The 19658-nt window shown below is 38.9% G+C and overlaps 2 protein-coding genes across 2 annotated transcripts in view; both read left to right on the forward strand.

Annotated features, from left to right (window-relative positions):
- The window catches only part of znfx1 (zinc finger, NFX1-type containing 1), a 130428-nt gene extending 110793 nt beyond the window's left edge, over positions 1-19635 (forward strand). Inside the window, exon 20 of the transcript XR_013778869.1 lies at positions 19618-19635. The gene's annotated coding sequence lies outside the window, so the exon portion shown is untranslated. The remainder of the gene's footprint in view (positions 1-19617) is intronic.
- The window catches only part of cdh22 (cadherin 22), a 171496-nt gene that overhangs the window by 2451 nt on the left and 149387 nt on the right, over positions 1-19658 (forward strand). The window lies entirely within an intron of this gene.

The following is a 19658-nucleotide window of genomic DNA, read 5'->3' on the forward strand; positions in this document are numbered from 1 at the left end:
TAACAAAATGCAACCTTTTTTCCCCCCTGCAAAACGAAAGAAAACAGTTGGTCCTTTTGGTCCATTACAGACATGTATCTGCTTTGTATCCTTGACTCCTCATTTATTCAGCTAGTGGTCTAACCAGTGTGTACATTACAAGGGCCATGTAGCAGTAACCCAGATGGCAGACTGGGCTGATTGTGATTTATGTACCAAAAGTGAATGCATTATTGTGAACTGTGAGTCAGTGCCAATTCCGGGAAGGCGTTTCACACATTTTTTAAAAAGACACACACCCTTTCACCGACTCACACAAAACCATAGATGTACAAAATTAGATGCTTTGTGACATTGTTTAATGCGAGTGTGTGTGTATGTATGTGTGTGTGTGTGTGTGTGTGTGTGTGTTTGTGTGTTTGCAGTTAAAGTTCTGTCTCTTTTGCTTTGTCAGTCTAGCACTCCTTTTTACTTCCCGTCTCTCACACTCTCTGTTTTTCTTTTCTCTTTGTCTCTCGCACACTTCCACAGACACACACTCACACTAACACTGAAGCCCTCCTGAAAAATCGTTTAGATGAAGCAGTCCACCGTTGTGAGACATTGATTACCGTTTACCAAGCTGGAGCATAAATGTAGTGTGTGAAGGAGAGATGGCTCAGAGAGACAGAGGGAGCAAGTGGGAAGAAGAAGAAGAAGAAGAAGAAGAAAAAAACATAGAGAGAAAGAGAGAGAGAGAGAGAGAGGCTGATAGATGGCAGTGCTGTTGCAGTAAAGATGACAAATACAAGGAGAAACCAGGGGATCTCTATGGCTAACAGAGAGAGGACAGATTAGGCCAACTAATTGATCTGGACCTGTGGTTAGATGCATGGTTCATTCTCAGCAAGCTTAGTGTACTCTCTCAGACAGACAGACACACACACACACACAAACACACAGTCTCACAGTCACACTCTTCGCCGCTCACACCTGCTGTCTTGTCGTGCGGTCAGGGCTGGTCAGCCCTTAGTCACTTCATTACCCCCTCAGGGCAGGGACTGCATCAACCATATTAACTCTTGAGCTCTGTGATGGAATCACTGGGCAGGAGGAGATAGAGTGCTGAGGGCTGTGGACAGGCTCCATTCTTGATTTTCCCGTCCTTTTTGCACCTGATTTCAAGGAGACGCTTACAGGCAACACTTTCATCCAACTATTCTATAGCACTGTGCCTGTGCGGTGGTTATTCACACAGTTTTGTATGCCTTTACTTGTGATGAAACAGGTTACAAATCTGTTTTTTGTATGCCTTACTGCAGTGTCAGAGGTTAGATTGCTTTGAGACTTTGATGGAGTAAGCTCTTTAGAACTCTTTACTGAAAACTGCTAAATTGTTCAAACTATCATCAACACCTTTTATACCACAGTTCAAGTTAAAATATATTGAAGTAAGGTTGTTTACTTTCTTTACGAGAGAACATATAATGAATAATCCAAATGAAGCTGCAACCAGTTTGCTTTTCTTTGCTTTAGTTACCTTTGCTCAGAACAGATTGACAGCAGTACAAAACAGCTCGCCTGGCTTTGTGGAGCCAATGATTGGAAATGTTTTTTGTTGTTGTTGTTTTCACTTTTGCTTTGGGGCATGAAAAACCATTTCTACTTGAGCATAGCTGACTATTTTGAACGTTTTTAAAGTCATGTGCACAGCAGTTGTGAATTAGTAGTTTTAGCAGTAATTGGTAGTATTAAAAATGATGCTGAATTTGAGACTGTACTTATTGGCAGCTCAGCTTGCAGTCCCCAAAGCCCATGAGAGAACCATAGAGATACTGGCCTTTATAGGGGTGTTCGAGCAGTCTGTTTGATTCAAATGGTTGTATAACTGCATTAAAAGTGTCAACAAAAAAATCTACAAAGCTCTCTTTACCTAAAACAAAGCATTGACAAAGAGTTGGGCTTGGGTCGCAGCCTCTTCAGATCTTTGTCAATGCAGAAAGAAAGGAGAAACATGTCATCTTAAGACCTGCTTTAATGAGTGGTAAATGGGGGACCTCTGTAGATAAGTCTCTCAGGGTTTTAACTCGTGTGGTAGAACTCGAAATCGGTCGTGGTCTCGTGACATTACTTTGATATGAAGGAAATCACCCCTTTCTGATAGAACAACATAATACCTCACAATTTCATTTGTATCCCCCGGTTACAGCTACAACCCTCCCGGTGTTATGGTGCAAGTGAGTGATACATCCTGAACATAAGAAGATGATGAGATGATTCGTTTTTGGTGATATTTATGGTTTTTGTCTTGTCTCGGTCTCTGTACTCCGGTCTCGATATGTCTTGGTCTCTGTTAGTGTGGTCTTGACTAAACCACTAGTTTCAACTTATTTGAATTGTTATTTGTGCCACTTTGAGGCTTGTTTGTGATGCAAAATTGCTGTTGCATAAATCAATGCATTGAAATGCAAGCAAACTGAGGTCATCTCGAAAAGTGATTTAGATCATTTGGTGGTGGGGAAGGGGGAGAAGGGCGAGGCAGCCATTCTAACTCTTTGCCAATTGAAAAGGTAGGTAACTGTTCCTTTTCATATTATCCCTCTTTCCCTATTTAACTGAACTATTTTTTTTTACATTTGAAGTTATTTAAGCATCTCAAAAACATGGCACATTTTGGTTCTGTAGTCTGTACTTTTCCATCAGTGTAGACAGTTCAAACAGCGGCACGTTGACATTGCCAAACACATTTCTATGAAGATTCAATCTCTCAAGCCAGATACTTTGATGAATTTATTTTGCAATTTGAAAGCAGCTCAAAGGTTTCCACTTAATGATCATTTTTTTCAAACTTAGAAAAAAAAATTGCAAGGACATAGCACTTGTAAGAGTCACATTTGTTAAAGATAAAAAGAATGATATTGTCAATCATAGCCCAACCAAAGCAACAAAGTGCCAAGCAACAAGAGGGAGAAATTGTCACTAACAAGAGTCCGACAGCTGCTGGGTCCATCTGTCCTAATGATGCAGTCAAATCTGTTGGTATGAGATCACTGTCTACAGCCATTTGTAGGCAAAGGAGCACGATTGAATGGCGAGTTCAGTAAAAGAAATCATCAAAGGCCCTTTGAGTCAGTAATGCAAAAGGAGCTTTTAGGCAAAGTAGACGAGTTATGTAAACGGCATTTTTGCATCAGAACAAAACTGAAATGAAAAGAAAAAAAAAACACATAACTAAATGTTATTTGGTCATTCTTCACATTCTGCTTCTTGACAGCATCTGAGGCATGATGACTCTCGTAGCTTTAAGTATTATAGGGCAGTTGAATATGTGATTTAAGTCAGTGATACAAGATCAAAGGACACACATGTTTGATCTGATCAAAATCATCTGATGCTGGGATTCAGAGACCTGCAGCTGAAAATAACAAGATTTGCTCTGGCACCCGACGATAAGCTGCTCTGATTGCTAAAATAAATGGAATTGCACTTGATGTACAATACAGTGTTGATGTTTGCCGAAGAGGTATTTCATGTGCAGTTCTCTTGTGGTGCTGTTGTGTTTATTCTCATTTTACTACCTAAACCGCGCACATTCCTAGAGGTGCGATTCCAGTGCCGGATATGGAATCCAGGTTGACAATGTGCCTTCTCTAGCTGGTCTGCAGGTCTACGTTTTGTGCCTCTTGCACTGGAGTGGGAAGAACAACTGCTTTGTAAAGCGGCAGTTCTTCACCTGGATGTCACGGTTCACAAAGACTCCTCCTCCGAGTCTCGCATAACCTCACTGGCAGAGCTTATGTGGTGGTGTATTTCTGCGTCAGTGTCGGCTTTGGAGGGATGAAGGCTGCCAAGGTAGGAAAAGTCATCCACATTTTTTGGGATTCTGAAAACATTTGAGACACAAATGCAGTGATTCACCACACACGTGCAGTTCTGTGCACACACATTAAAGCACAGATGGGGATTTATTCAGTGCACAAGAGATTAAAATGAACAATGGATTAGAGGTGATGTGAAGAAGTTATTATCGTATTGTTTTGTTTTCTCCTCTTAGATTACTACATGCAATCCAGTTTGAGGGAAAGGCTTTGGGGTCTTTTCAAGAAGTAAACAGTCCACACTCAATAGTTGTATTTTTTTTCCTCTGCTCTGCAAGTGACGGTGATGACAGTAAATATGAGTTTTATTCTGTTTGACAGGGACGCCTCGTGTTTTTTCAGCTCTTGTCTCATCTATGATTATCTGCTGGCAGTATAAGGTGACATTCTTGCAGACTGGGGATGCTCATTGACAACGAGTGTCCCTGAAATGAGATTTATGATGGGCTGTCACTTTCAAAGACTCACAGAGACTCAGGTACAGTGATAATAGAACCTGAACTCTCCCACAGTGTGGTTAAGCAAGTCTCCAAACTAGACCACAAAATGCGTCATTTAAAAAACAAAGTCTCTTTAATGAATAAAATTGTTTCAGTAACTTGTCGGAGAATTTGATTTAAAAAAAAATAAAATAAGAGAAATGAATGCTAGATCCTTAACGTTTATGAATGTGAGTATTATAAATTGTCTTTCCCTCAAGTCAGTCTTAGAACCAATCAGCTGGGATGATTACTGTATATCCTCTGGGAGTCATCAAGTTTTGAAGGCCTTCTGGGATAGCTAGCTGTCAGTGATAAAGAACTCCTGGTTAAGACTTTATACCCCATGTGTTGTCTTTGTTTTCTGCCTGATTAGCATCTCGAAAAGCGAGGATTTAGTTGGATGTTAGAGACAATGAGTAGCAGCGAAATTGAGCACCACTTGTTAAGTAACAACCCCTGCATCATCTTGGATCACATGGACACCCAAAGCTGTGTCATATCCATGTTCTGCCTTAATGTGCATAATAAGTAGTACATGTTTCTTAATACAAGAGGTGGATGGAGAACCCTTAATGTGATTATTGGTTGTTAGCTAACTGTCTTAGAAGCTCAACTAAGACATTTTGGACATTATTATCATGTCTATTAAAGCCAGAAGGGACCCTGTTTCGACACCAGGATTGGATACTTATTGTTATGTCTCTATGATTTTTCAGGCAGTAGAGGTGACTTAGCCACACCCTGTTTTATCTTTGATTATCCCTGAAATTTAAGCATTATTTACAAAATGAAGGTCATGCATTAAAGAAGACTTTGAAATGGCACTTGTGTGAGGTACTAAGGTAGAATATCAAGTGACAAGCAATGATATGTTCTTAACTTTTTCTCCATACGATCAGATTTTCTTTTGTAACTCATAGAGTTGTACCTTGCGGGTTTAAGGCACTTTTTTCTTTGCTTCACCAGTAATAACTAGAGTCTGGTTTTGACTTTAGGGTAGGCTGAGGATCTCATTAAATGTATGTATTTGTTAAAAGCACTCATATGAGAATAAAAGAAACAACAACACTCAAATAAGGTCATTCTGAACTAACATATGATTCTCAGAGTTAAGTATATGTGCTATGTTATACTGAGTATGCCTCTGGGGTCTGCAGGGGTCTTTGTCATCAGGATGACTAAAACTATGCTCTAATCTAGAGTTGTCCCTTCTGAGGGGTAGTTTGAAACTAATCTAAGCAAAAACGTTGTTCAATCAACACTCCCAGTTACCTACCATAGTTCTGATTCATTCATGTTTGGTTGAAGGTAGATTACAGATTGTCCATCAATGAGAACGGGAATGTCTAGCTGTGTCCAGTCCATCTGTGAACTGGCTTCTTTTCAGGAGTATTTTCCAGCCGTTTGTCCAATCTATGCTGTGACAAGCTCCAGCACCTTGCGACCTGGAGTAGGAGTGTTTAGATTAGACAAAAGATGAAACCAGATTCGAAAACCAGTTTCGAATTTATGGGTTTCTTAAATTACACTCTAAAGCTTTTTAATTCAATGTCTGGTGATTCAGACCAGCGACAGGCTGGATCCTGAGTGTGACTAAAACAAAGTTCAGCTACTCTTCTTTCTCTTCTCCATCTCCTCTTCTCTCTCTCTCTCTCTCTCTCTCTCTCTCTCTGTCTCTCTCTCTTGCTCTGTGCATTTTTTCATTATCATCTCTCTCTGACATTTTAATCTAGTGGCTGATAAATAGTAGTGATGAGTAGTGTAATGATGTTTGGTGTGAAACACAGAGCTGATTGCAGAACGAAAGTCATGTTTGCTTCATCTGGTTTGCCAAAAAAACGTGGTGCCTTCCATGCAAAATGAATACATGGAAGCTGCTGTAACCTTGTTCTTTTCAGCAAAGATAATGAAATGGTATATGAACTATTACAATCTGTGTTGTGCTAATCAATAGATTGCTCAAATAACCCTATAAAATTAACACATTCATTTAAATCCTAACCTAATAAATATCTACAGCAATCCTTAGAACACTGGTTAATTTGGTTGCACACACTATGCAGGTTGTGCATATTTCCACAGAAGCCAGTAAAACCACAAATCTAATTGTATACCCATGTCTTCATACATGCATGGGATTTTTTCTGCAATTTGGGAGTCTGGAAAAATGTCTTGGGCCACAGCCTGCTGACCTGTATGATTATGAGTCCTCCACATTGTGGTAAATGTTTGTTATGTAAGCAGCTGTTTCCTTGTCTATTATTTTCTTGCATTCAAAGACTCACAAGAAACAGACTTTGTTGCGCCTCCTTTCCTTGTTGTATTTTCAATTAAAAAGTGCATCCCCAGTGGATTGTTTCTTTGTTTTGAGGCAGTGGGGCGTAGCATACGCAACAAGGATGGTGACAGGATTGCAAGGCCTTAATCCCACACGTTAGCTGATTGATTGACATCTGAAACAGGCCATGATGATAGCCCTCTCTTGCTTTCTACCCTGCCATTGGAAAAGAGCTAGGTTGAAGAAAGGTTATTGTCTTGCCTTTTGAAAAACTAGAGTCAATTTGTGGGAAGCTGGACAAGTGTTGAAAATGCGGTGCGGTCCTGTACAAAGTGGGACACCCGGTGACCTTACAAATCATGCTGCTGTCATAGTTATGAAAATGTTGCAATATCATAGGAATACATTGACATACTCAGACTTTGACTGTTATAAAATGTACCAGTTTCGTTGTGATAAAAACAGCAGGGGTAAACGTGGCTTTTAGAAATGTGTTTCCTGTACCAATGGATTTAGCCTTCTCCTGGCCAAGTAAAAAAATCTTAATACAGCTCTTTGAGGGACTCCTTGGTGGTGGCTAAGTTGTTTTCCAATGTGATTCAGTTGGCACCTTGCAGAGGCGTAATGGAAAAGACCTCCTGGTGTAATTGTGGTTAAAAGTAACAGAGGAGTTGTATCAAGTTCCTGTCTGGCGTGTGGAAATGAACACCTTATGAATGATGATGTGATGCTCAAATGACAAGTTAAATTGTGCCGTGGAGCTCTCCTCTGCAGGAAGGGAGCGTATGATTGAATAGAAAAGGTTTAAGTGCATGGTATGGTTTTTTGAAATCCTCCTTAATGCTCTTTCCTGTTCCCGCCACCCACTAGCACACAAACACAAACACCAAAGAGGATGCCATTTTTTCAAGTTTTTATGTGTTTGTTGAATTATGCATTGAGAACACACTCTTGGGGATGGTTGCACGGTCTTACTAATGGTATTAGCTTTTGCTGGGTAAAGCTTGCTTACCCAAACTTGTGCTGCAAAAAAAAAAAAAAAAATAAAAAAAAAATGTGCAAACACACACTCAACACTCACACATACACACAACAGCATGCACTCAGATAAGTGCAGGAGCGTACTCGTAAATACACAGAGAAACATCACACAAATATGTTAGAGCAGTGCAGAATGCGTCTTTGCTGAAAGGTTCAAAAGACTGTTCCCCTGTGAAAACACTTCTGACTTGGATGTAAATTTAGGAACTTTAAGATGCTATGGTGAGCCAGTCGGAACTTTAAACTAACTTTACTTCACATAAATACATTTTACTCCCTTTAGAAGGCATAAACATGCAAACAAACACCTTTGCTTTTTAACCAATAGTGCTCCTTATTTAATAAAAGTGATGTTTTCTAGACTTTTACTCTGCAGCATCCCCTCCAGCTCCTCTATGTGGTGGTACCTCCATGCTTTGAGGTCATCCTGCTTGAATAATCGCCATGCACCACATTATGGTCAGAAATCCATCAATCAAACTCTCTGTGCTGGGCATCAAAGCCTTTAGTTCAATGCCATTGACAAATGCCTGGTATGGTATGTAGGAAAAGCATATTCTCAATATTACTTCATCATAGAACAGAATTCAATAATATCCTCCAGACATGTACCCAAGAGGATATGAAAGGGGCTTTATTGTTAAGAAGTCATGAAACTTTGACATCATGCTCATGGCTCTCTTGGAGAAAGACAATGAGAAACTTGCATAAGACTAAAATGTCTCTTATTCAAGGGAATCTCAGCGCTCTAATTGCACTGTGAATATTTGGTGTCTCAAGTGAATCAATCCCACATGAAATGTCACCAAAATGACACTAAATTAATAGAAATTGATGTGTAATGTGGAGGATTTTAACAGGCTTATACATCCAGGTAACTGTAATTGGATAGGATGTATTCACTAGATTTGCCTTCTAATTTCTTAACTGCTGCATTTGATCATGTTCCCCATACTCATTTTGGTGCCTTGCTCAAGGCTCACTTGCTCAGCAGTGCGCAGGAAGTGAACTGGCACCTCTCTAACTACAAATTTCCAGATTGTAGAATGTGTATTGTGCAGGTGTTAGATGAAATAGCATGCTGAACTAATCAAACACGTCACATGCAGACAGTCTCTTTGTGCAGACTAAGGTTGCATCTTTTATAATGACTGGAAGCATTGGGCTCTCAGATAGGCTGACTGGACAGTCACGCCTATAAATAACGTATACCTGAAAAATACCTGAAGAAGAGAGAAGGCACAACAAAACAGGCCAAAGGGCCGTCACAATCTCCAGTCTTATATGAAACATATATTTCATTATATGTATCAATCATACTTAATGTATTAAGTGTGTTGGTTCCATTTTGAGGCTTTACATCAAGACACTTTTGATTACTGTTTCTTTTGTGTGTTTTTTCTTCCTCATCTTCTATTCTCGTTCTTTGACCCATCAGGTCAGGACAGACGGCTGCTCACCCTCTCCTTGACATTGTTGCCAATTTGTTGCTCATGGTGGATCAATGTTGGGTCTTTCCAAACAGGAAAACAAAGGTTATAGTCTAGACCTCCTGATGTAAGTACTGTCATGATCTGGTGCTTTCTCGAAGAAATGAATTAATTCCGAAACAGGATGCTGCAAGGGGATAAAGTGATGTTGGTAAAGCTAAAAATAATAGGATCAACCAATATTGGCCGACACTGAACTATAGGTATCAGAATAGGTATTAAAATGGCTGAAATAGTGTTGGAACATCTAATTTACATATCATGGCCATGCATGTAAAGGTTCTTTGTGATTATTGTCATTCCCCTCACACTCAAAAGAAATCAAGGTTGGATAAAATAACCTGTAAAGTTCCCTGTAGGTTTTCATATGGGTTTCAGATAGGCCAATGCCTGCTGGGAATGGCCACAGCCATACAAAACATGAAGATCTACCCTGTGTAGGAAACAGATGGATAGAGGACGTTTCTGCTTCTGTCTCTTGGTTCATTTGGTCTCTTGCAACAATCTGCAACTTTTACAGCGGCCTCTGCTGGGCTTAACTCCGACTGTCATCTGTCTGCTTAATGACCACTGAGGTGCCAGGTTGAGTCACAGTGATGACATATTAATGTATATTCCACTGTGCAATTTAAGCCTAGGTGAATAATTTCATTTTACATTTAACCGCTGTAGGTCTTCCATCCTTCATCCAACTTTTCCATTTGAAAAAAAGAAAAAGTCTCACCAGCTTTGCATGAGCTCTCGGAAAATAAAAAGACAACAACAAAAGGTCATCACAAACATATGTAACCAAGATATTCAATGTTCATATTACAATTACAAGAATATCAGGGAATTGAAGCTGTAAGGTTAAGAGAGTATATCAATCAACACAGTCAATTTTCAGATAAATGTATCAATATGAATCTCATTATTGTACCTGATAATTTAGAAACAAATCTCTGTTGAAGATATTTATGGATGTATTGGCATACTTGGTAAAATTGACCCATTGCTGATTGATTTTGATTCTGACATCTTATTTTTATACATGGGTTCTGGTATAGTGTCCACATGAGCTAATTCCTATAAAAGCAATATTCATATTTATCATCAACTGCTAAAAACTTAAAAATGGTTCATCTTTTTCATAGGGAATTTGGTATAAATGCATCAGATGTAACTGTATTTTGGGTAAATTTATACATAGGAAATCAGGGAATTTATCTTGTTATTGTGATGGTGGTAATGATTTTACAAAAGACAATAATGTTTATCGAAAACTGAATCAAAATAAGTCCATCTTACATTCCATTTAATACACACAATATGTTACAGATTTTCTGCTGACCGCATTACTAGTGTCATAATGCTGGATTAAATCCGTCATTAAAACATAAAGCAGACACTATAAGCTGATAGCATCTGACTCTATTTCGCTGTCGTGTTTCTAAGCTAACATGTGCTCAAAAACATGTGCACTTCATCCGTTCAGATTGTCTGAGTCATTGCAAATGAATGCCACTTTGTCTAATTTAAGTTAGCTAACTTATTTGACTATTTATGGAAGACAAAAACATTTGTTCCAAAAAATAACCAAGTTGATTTGAATATTTCTTTTCTCAGACAGGGGAGAAAGGAAAGAGGGCAATATGTAGATAAAGCAGAAGACAGCAGAACATGCAAACAAACTCACCAAACCATTGAGCTAATTTATTCATTATCCAACTGGAATGTTAAAAGAAAAGATAAAGGAGGAGAAGCAATGAAAGAGAAAAGAGACAGACGTGTGTGGGTTTGTTAGACTGTTTTAGATATTCCTAATCTACCCATTAGTGCTTGCTTTGGGACTTTCTGCTGTATTAGAAAAATTATGCTAAAAACACAATTTTCCATTGAAAGAACATTTCACATTTCCAAGTATAACACACGAGCAGCTCAAACCCAAACACAAGCTACTCTGGGGAGCCGCACACAGGGGTAATATCTTTTTTCTTACTTTCTTGTACTCTATCTCACCTTACCTTGACTAAAAATTGTCTTTTTTTAACAAATCTGCAAATATGAAAAACAGGATAATTAAGGAGAGCAAAATGCACATGCAAGGGAGAAAACACATTAAAAAACAATGATGCAAGACATTATTAACATAGCATAATATACATTGTGTGTTATTCATTATAATAAACAAAGAATGGGTGATTTTGGGTTATGGGAACTGCTCACATTGCAAGTTGATAACCGTGTTTGTGTACATTTGCTGAAAATCCAAATGGAAACAAAAGAGACATTTTGACTCCTCAAGGTCATCTAATGTGTTCTCATGATCTGAAAAAAAGCTAGAAAAACAAGTCAGAGAGAACGAAAAATACTTAGTCAACAATATAATGTCAGATTGGATCCTATACTGCATGACACCCTCAAGAGTAAGTTCCCACTCAGATTTGCAATCCTGCAAAAAAAAAAAGAGCCGTTAAATCTCCCAGACGCTCTGCCAACAAAGTTAGTAAGGTTACAAAGCAGATCTGCCAAGACAGTTTGGAAAGTTCCGTCTCCAGTGAGACGAGGCTCTTTTCACAGAGCGGTGTTGACTAGACTCTTAAACATAGATAAGTTGAGCTTTTAGATGAAGATTCATGACAGTTTGATATGAAACATTTTTGAAGAGTCGCTGTGGTTTTGTCATTTTTAGCCAGAACGTACTCCCTTGATAGGACCTCAGTAGTCTTTAGTACTCAAGATAAAGTACAGGGTACTTCAGTTGTATTTATATCGGGTGATTTCAACACGGCAGTTATACAAAAAGCTATGGAGTTAATGCAGTGCAAGGGTGTGTTTGTCATACCCTCGAAAGGCCTCTTCAACTGGATGGCTGGAAATCAGTGAAGTTACTGACTGAAACAACCTAGCCACAGCACTGCCTGCAAAAACACATTACCAGTTAAATCTTAATTGCAGAACAGCAGTGCAATCTGCAATTTAGCACACACTGCTTGTGTTTATATTACAACATAAGTACTCATTTAGCAAAAGTGCAAGAGACCAGGCTCAGCGAGTGCAAATGGCTGGGACAGAATGAAAGATTATGGTCGTCCCAGTTTAATCCAATGAACATCCAACAAGAAATTACAAGCTCTAGTAGGTCATGTGATGTAAATGTTTGTCTGTTTTTTTACACATTGCTGATTTTGCAGTACAGATATTATCAGTCTTTTTATAACATGAAGATATCACATCTGTTTTTAATGGTGCACAGCTGCATGCACACACATTTAGTAATCCGGGAGCCACGCTGGGATTTGTACTGATAATACACATCTTTGCAAAGATTAAACCACCATGTGCGCTTGTCTCAGTGAAAGCTGTGTGTGTGTTTGCGTGCACACCAGAGATACTACAGTTCTAGGCCTGTGTCTTCTCTTTGTTTCGACAGAATAATGGGCTTTGTAAGATAATACCCAAGAGACATAACAATACTTTTGAGCCAGGGGATTGTGAAGCCGTCCCATTTCGCAGCACCGCTGTAGTGCGGAGCTTCAGCTATGATTGGAAAACCAGCGAAACCTGGATTTACCGGCAAATGATATTAATCGCTGCTGTGGTCCTCTTTATTTTATCATCTCCTTTCTTTTCAATCATTTTGCACTCAGTTCCTCAGCTATTTTCTCTGTAGCTTCTAATTTACTCCGACAATGACACCCAATGTCAAAATAGGTTCATTCTCTGCGCTGTCTTTGTTTATCACAGGAGACCTTGATAGGATTTAGCTTTATACCAGTAGTCTCTGATTCACTTTTAGCAAACCACAGTAAGGCACATTGCTGGTTTAGTTTTCTAAGATAAAAAAATATTGGTTTTTTTTGTGGATTTTTGAGCATCCTTATGCTCGTCTTTTGTCAGATGCAACACTGAAATAGCGTTTGGTAGGTCTGAACCATAAGTCAAGTTATGCCTCATATAAACTGTTAAAGTCATGCACAGATTAAAGAATGGTTGTTGATTTAAATTTACAATATCCTCTTGAAATGGATGTTGAATAAGAATTGGAAAAGTTGCGTTCGTAAGGGTTATTCCAACAAAGCCCTGCTAAGTAGTTACAATCAGCAAGCACACTTTTTGTTAGCTAGTTTATCGGCAACAGTAAACCTCTAAAAAACACTTTGCTTTATTAAGGGGCAAACTGAATACAAACAGCTCACAGCAGGAAACTTCTGAAATTAAAAAAAAAACAAAACTTCTCTTCTCAGCTTCCATGTGAACAAACCAGTCGAGTCTGGCAAGCTGTGGGCCAAAAGCTCGACAGCAGTTGGCTGCGGCCATCAAGCAGCTGTTAGTGCTGCTGAGTCAAAGATAAATCAAAAGAAAGTAGCCAGTGCCAGAAGCAATAAGAAAGCAGTTTACTACAGAGGAAGTTCTTCCTCACCTTAATGCTGTGTTTGTTCATGAATAGTGTAGAAAAACAGACTTTTCCGCTTTTTATGGTAGATGAAACAAGCTATCTTGGATTTTTAGCTGCTAACAGCTGCTATTTAGCAGAGGTAACCTGGGGATGTCTGATTTCTCAACCCTCTTCTCACATCCCTTAGGAGCAAATATTAATATATTTTGGAAACTAAGATAGTCCTTAATATATTACCAAGTTTTTTTCAAGTCCTTGTAGCATAAAACACAAAATGTCCTTGTCTTAATCCAGTGTTCCTGTGTTAAATTTTCCCGTATCGCCCATCATCTGCCAAATATATTTAAATAAAGCATATTTGAGTATTTTAACATTCATCTCAACGTCTGTACCGTCTTGTGATTGGTTCTATACTCTTTAAATTGGGAATGGATTACAACAAGGCAGTCCTCGTGAAGTTCCGTTTCATGGAGAGACTAAACCTTGTGTATTGCGTGCTGGATTTTAGAGACATTTCTCATCTACCAGACAAAGCAGACAAGTTGATGTAACGATGCAGACAAAAACATGGTGGAATACTTGATGTCCTATTTTTTCGCATTTTGTTTCCACATTACAATGGCACAAACTGAAGCGAATTGGCGAAATGGTCCTTCACTTGGAAACTTCATTTATTGTTGAGAAAGGGTTTTGAACATTTTGAATTGTGTTGTGCACCATTGTTGAGCAGCACTCTTTTCTGATGTTAGTCAAAAACTCTCTCTGCAGCTTGGTGGTGACAATTTAAAATCATTAGGTCTAAATTTCCCCTCTAACCATTTTATTCTTGTTTTTCTGCTTGGTTGTGCAATTTCTTTGTAACTGCTATCTATAGGACACTTAGATTGTTGTAATTTAAAGGGTTTGTGCAAATTAAGGTCTTGAGCTCAAAATGCTCAGTGATAGCCACGTCTTTGTATAATTTATTATTAGCTTAAATAAATTACAGTGTTGACATGCAGATATAGATCATAGAACGGCCACAAAATTCTTGATATTGAATCAGTTTTCAGTGAACTAAAAAACACCTCACAAACTTCTTCTCTCAATGTTCTTTTGACTCCAGAATCCCTCCTTTAATTATTCATGTTGTTTCATCTCTTGCAAGTAGACTCGAAAACGTGTCATTTAACAAATAAACTGTACAACAGTATAACTGGTGATGTTGCTGTCTAAAAGACATTGAAATAGACGGCATGATTCTCTTTTTTTGAATGCTCTGTATATTATAGATCTGTCAAGCCAGATTAGGTATTGCACTGTAACTCTAAAGCATCTGAGTATTTATTGTCCTCACTCGATGTCTGGTGCAGGCCTGTAATAGAACTGATAAACAGGACAATTATGCTTGGAGCTCCTTTACCCTGTATTGATAAGGTCATTTGGCACTTCTACATAAACTGTCTTTCTTTCAATAGTGGTGACAGGTCATATTTAAGTCTGAACTATAATCTTAAAGCAGCAAACGTAACACCTTTCTTAAACCTTAGCGAGCAGTCACAAAGACTACCTTTATCTTCAGTCGATTTGCTGTTTTTTTGCAAATGTGTATCAATTTTCAACAGTCCACTCAGTAAATCAGCCATATATACAGCTCTTTTCCTTATCCACAAATCCAGCAAACACCTTCTAAATTTAACATCCCCTTGGGGCTCAGTGGCCAAATTGACATCTCAAAGATTTATTTATTTTTTTAAATCAATCCTGTCAAGATACAAACTCTGTCTGCCAGACAGGATTTCATTTTGCCTCAGATGTCTAAGGCCTCTTTCTCCCCATACTTCTCTTCTGGCATACTCAATGCCCCATGTGTTGAAGTCCAGCATTTAACAACTGAGAAATGTTAGACAAACGCATGAACTGACAGTCAACATTATTAACCTGTCTATCACACTGAGCACGTTTATTTCACTGCTGAAACTGCTTGCATGTGTTTAAGTGTTCTTTAGCAAAACATGGTGAATGGGTGCCGCCATAGCAGCTAATCTGTTATCATGTTGTTTTTTTTAAGCTAGGGCCAAATCTCTACCAGGCTCCTAAACTTGCTCATCTGATCATGACTGGATGAAGATGTTGGCTGTAAAACATTGCTGTTTCGCATCTCTAAAGCCAAGTTGCTGTTTACACCCGGGTTAGTGTCATCTGCAGACTGTGTGAGTAGTACAGGCTGTTCATGATCTATTTTAGATCAGATCTAGATAAAGATTTTAGCCAGAGGATGGTAGCTCCACAATATCCCAGAGCTCTCAGTTAGCATTGTAGTCACTGCTTTGACAACAAATGACTGCTCCTAGACTAACAATGCATTTGTGTCTTTACTGCTGACAAGATATAGATAGCAAAGCATTATGTAAATCTGTAGTGTATAGGGCCCGACCGATATGAGATTTTCGGGGCAGATACTGATATTATAAAGAAAAAAAATCAGTGAGAGATAATCGCCTGATATGTTCTTTGATCCATATTTGATTTTTAGAGTTCAATGGATCTAGGTATGCACATTTATTGCATTTATCCCTCAAATGCATGTTATCAAACCCCTGAGAACAAAGACAAGATAGTCATGCACTGAACTGGAAAGTAAATAAGTGTGATCATGCATCACAACTTGACACTCTGGAGAGCTTGTTGTAATCCATATAACACTATCTGCTGGAGAACTGCTAGTGTAAAACAATGAAACTCAAATGACATGCTGTTTGACTGATGAATACATCTGTTCATAACTGGGATCAAATTAGCCGATATTCAGTGGATACACCAGTATCGAACTGTATTATCGGTTGGCTGCTCAGTCGGGCTGTAATTGAGTGATCCATGAGAACTAAATAATGATTGAAATAAAACATTTCCGATTGCACATAACAAATTAATTTTTCACTACTGCCAAAAACATTGCCAGAGACTACAGAATGGAGCCGCCAAACATTAAGTGGCTTAAAGGGAAATTATTTTGAATCCTGTTTTTTGTTTTCTTTGGTGCGCTGGCCTGTTTTCATTGTGTCTGTGATGCTCCTGCTGCTGCTGGCTTCTCAGCACAGCAATCGTGTGCACAAGGTGTACACTTATTAAGATTGATATGTTTCCGAACGTTTCATTCATAATCATTAGAATTTATGTTCTCTGTGTTTTTTGTCTTATCAGAGTAAGATTGGTCTGACTTATTTAGACTTCAAAGAGCATATTTGTTTGAATGGTTTCTGGGCTTAAATCTCTCAGTGGAGCAGCATATTTTTTTCTTATTATCCCTCACACTCCTCCATAGCACAGTTTCATGGGGGATGTGATTTGACGAACAGGTTCCAGCTGTAAGAGTCTTTGCCCTCCTTCCTGCATACTTATACAGGATTATGTGGCATTGCAAACTTCATATGAAGTAAAGTGGATTCTCGTCTGTGTGGACATGCATGTGCATTTGTGTGTTGAGTAATTTTTTGATGCAAAAACAATGACGCCCTCTGTATTTGGATGTGTGTGCATGTGTGTTGCTACGTGTTTGTGTGCACCTGGGTCTTTGTGATGTCTGAAAGGTTCAGTGTCCACAGTGACCGGTCTGTCAGTGTGAATGACAACTGCCCATGCACCTGTCATAGTCCTTTGAATTTGCTCACCCTCGCTTGCAAGATAGAACCTCCGGAATAACTCTTGTTTTTTTTGTTTTGTTTGTTGTGGTAAAAATGCTGTGGCCTGCGCATCCCCAGCCGTTTTTCTGCCTTGCATGTTTGAACTTCTCTGGGCTGCTCAGAGTTGATTGTAATGACGCCAGGTGCATACTAAAGAGGTAAACATGCAATGGATTTTAAAACCTCCAAGAGCATAACACGCCAGGTAATTCATTTCGCCTATGTAGAAATAAGAAGCAATATTTGTTTTCCCTTTACGTTTGAATTTCAGTCAGACTTCTCACATCTGAAATTATTTAAAATCGTAATTCTGGCAGCAGAAAATTCTTTTTATTGGGTTTTTAGGCTCTTGGTGGAAGATTGATGAGATAGCATCTTTAACCCCTTTTGTTGAAACCTGCAGGTTAACGCTGGAGTGGTGGTGCAGGGCAGAACTGACAATGATACAGCAGAGGGAGAGACCGGACATCTTGCAGCTTAATAAGACAGCCACTTTGAGTCGATTTTGTTTGTTAGGTGATTATTGAGAGTTATATCTGCCTTAACTAGCTCACACGTGTTGCTTTCTTTTATTGGAAAAAAGGAACTTTACAGCAGAATTGTGAAATGACAAAAGTGGAGGGAATGGAAAACCTCTGTTCCAGTTTGGTAGAGCTGAAGCAAAGGAAAATGACTGTTACACACATCAAATATCCTGAGGGTTTAGGGAGATGGTCTGTGTTGTGAAATTCGTTGGTCAAAAGGGAAGTGTCAATGCAGTTTGAAGTCAGTCAGATGTTTGTAGCACACTTTATATAGGTCTGAAATAATAGTTTAAATCAGCTCAAAACAATCAAATAGTAACAAATGTTTTGCAGTTAACCCACAAATATACTCTACAAGTTATTCAATCGTGTGTATATCTAACAACTAGGGGTGGTACAGATATTTGTTCCCCTTCATCTTACTGTAGGTTTCCTCCATCCAAACATCGTCAAACGCATTATTTAGGTTGAGATGTCACAATGTAACACATAGCTTGAATTGTTGCGCCTTTTTTTTTTCTTAAGCTAAGCTTGTATGTATGATTCTGTCTTTTCACACACTGCTTCTGAACACAAGTAATGTGATTGTTATCACAACTTTCTCAAATAGATTGTTTCTCAAAACGTGTCATTTTTCCACTGTGTTCACAAGCAGTGTGTAAAAACAAAACAAAAAAAAACAGACACCAAGCAGATGTGGCTCACTTTACGGTTGAGTTATTAACTGTCCTTCTGCTTCAACCCAAAGCTAAAACCCTGAACGCATGCACCTTCACAAATGTGTCCAGGAAGCTGCGTACGTTTTGAGGAACAGGATCCACAAAAAGATTATGTAAACAAGCTACAGGGACTTCACAAGCTTGGGGCGGGACTTTGAGTTTTATGACCTGGATAACAGGGAAGCTGGAAGTCTGGAAATCCTTCATGCAAGCGCATGTTCCTTTACTTCTAGGGCATCAGAAGACGTCTACTTCAAAAAGATTAAACACATACTTTGTAAATTAGAACACCAACTGTTGGTTCTTTTGACGGGATTTCTTTGAAGCATGCAGATGTTTGCCATAAGGGGGGAAAAGAAGTATTTCTTTACCTTCTTAAAAGCTTCATGTCTAATGGTCTTGATGAAAATGTCTCGCCTTTGACCCATTTTAAAGATGAATACAAACCTATAAGTAAAATGCCTAGAATCTGGCTCCATTATCAGTTTCTCATTAACACGCTCTCTCTCTCTCTCTCTCTCTCTCTCTCTCTCTTTCTCTCTCTCACACACACACACACACATTTCCTGTTACTCAAGTGCTGGCGGTGAGAGACTTTGAATCATTGGTTGTTAATGGGACATTGACTATTCCAGTCACAGTGGGAGTGAGGGGAGGGGGCAGCTGAGAGTCCCAGGGGGACTCAGACCCGTGGCAAATCCATTATTCATGGTTCACCATGGGCTTGTAGCGAACACTGACACCCGACCTGCCTAAATCAAACAGGGCCAGTGAGCTTAATGCCCCCTGGGAGATGCAAGGCTCAGGTACAGGTGGGGCTGTGAGGTTGGAAGGGGGAGGATTGGAGTGGATGGTGAGGGTCATACCAGAAAGAACAAGAGGGGAAGGATGAGGAGGAAGAGAGGGAGTGACCCCTGCACTGACCTCACTGGATCTTGGTTGAGAGCTGTTAGCAGCACATACACATACACACTTTCTTTCTTTTTTTTCTTACATTTACATTAAATTGCTTTGTGCTTTGCATTGTAATTGGAAAATCCTTTCAATTGCAGTATTCTAATTTTTCTTTTTCTCTGATACACATTAAAACACAAGCATTATTTTTTTTTGCAAAGTACATGTACATAAACAGGCTGCAACTAAAATACATTAATTATGTCTCTTAAAATGTAGCTTACTAATGATAAATGAGTCTACAGAATGTCAGAAAGTTGTAAAAAAAAAAAATGCTCAACACAATTTTCAAGC

The sequence above is a fragment of the Symphodus melops genome, assembly GCF_947650265.1.
Source record: "Symphodus melops genome assembly, chromosome: 4".
NCBI classification, from domain to species: Eukaryota; Metazoa; Chordata; class Actinopteri; order Labriformes; family Labridae; genus Symphodus; species Symphodus melops.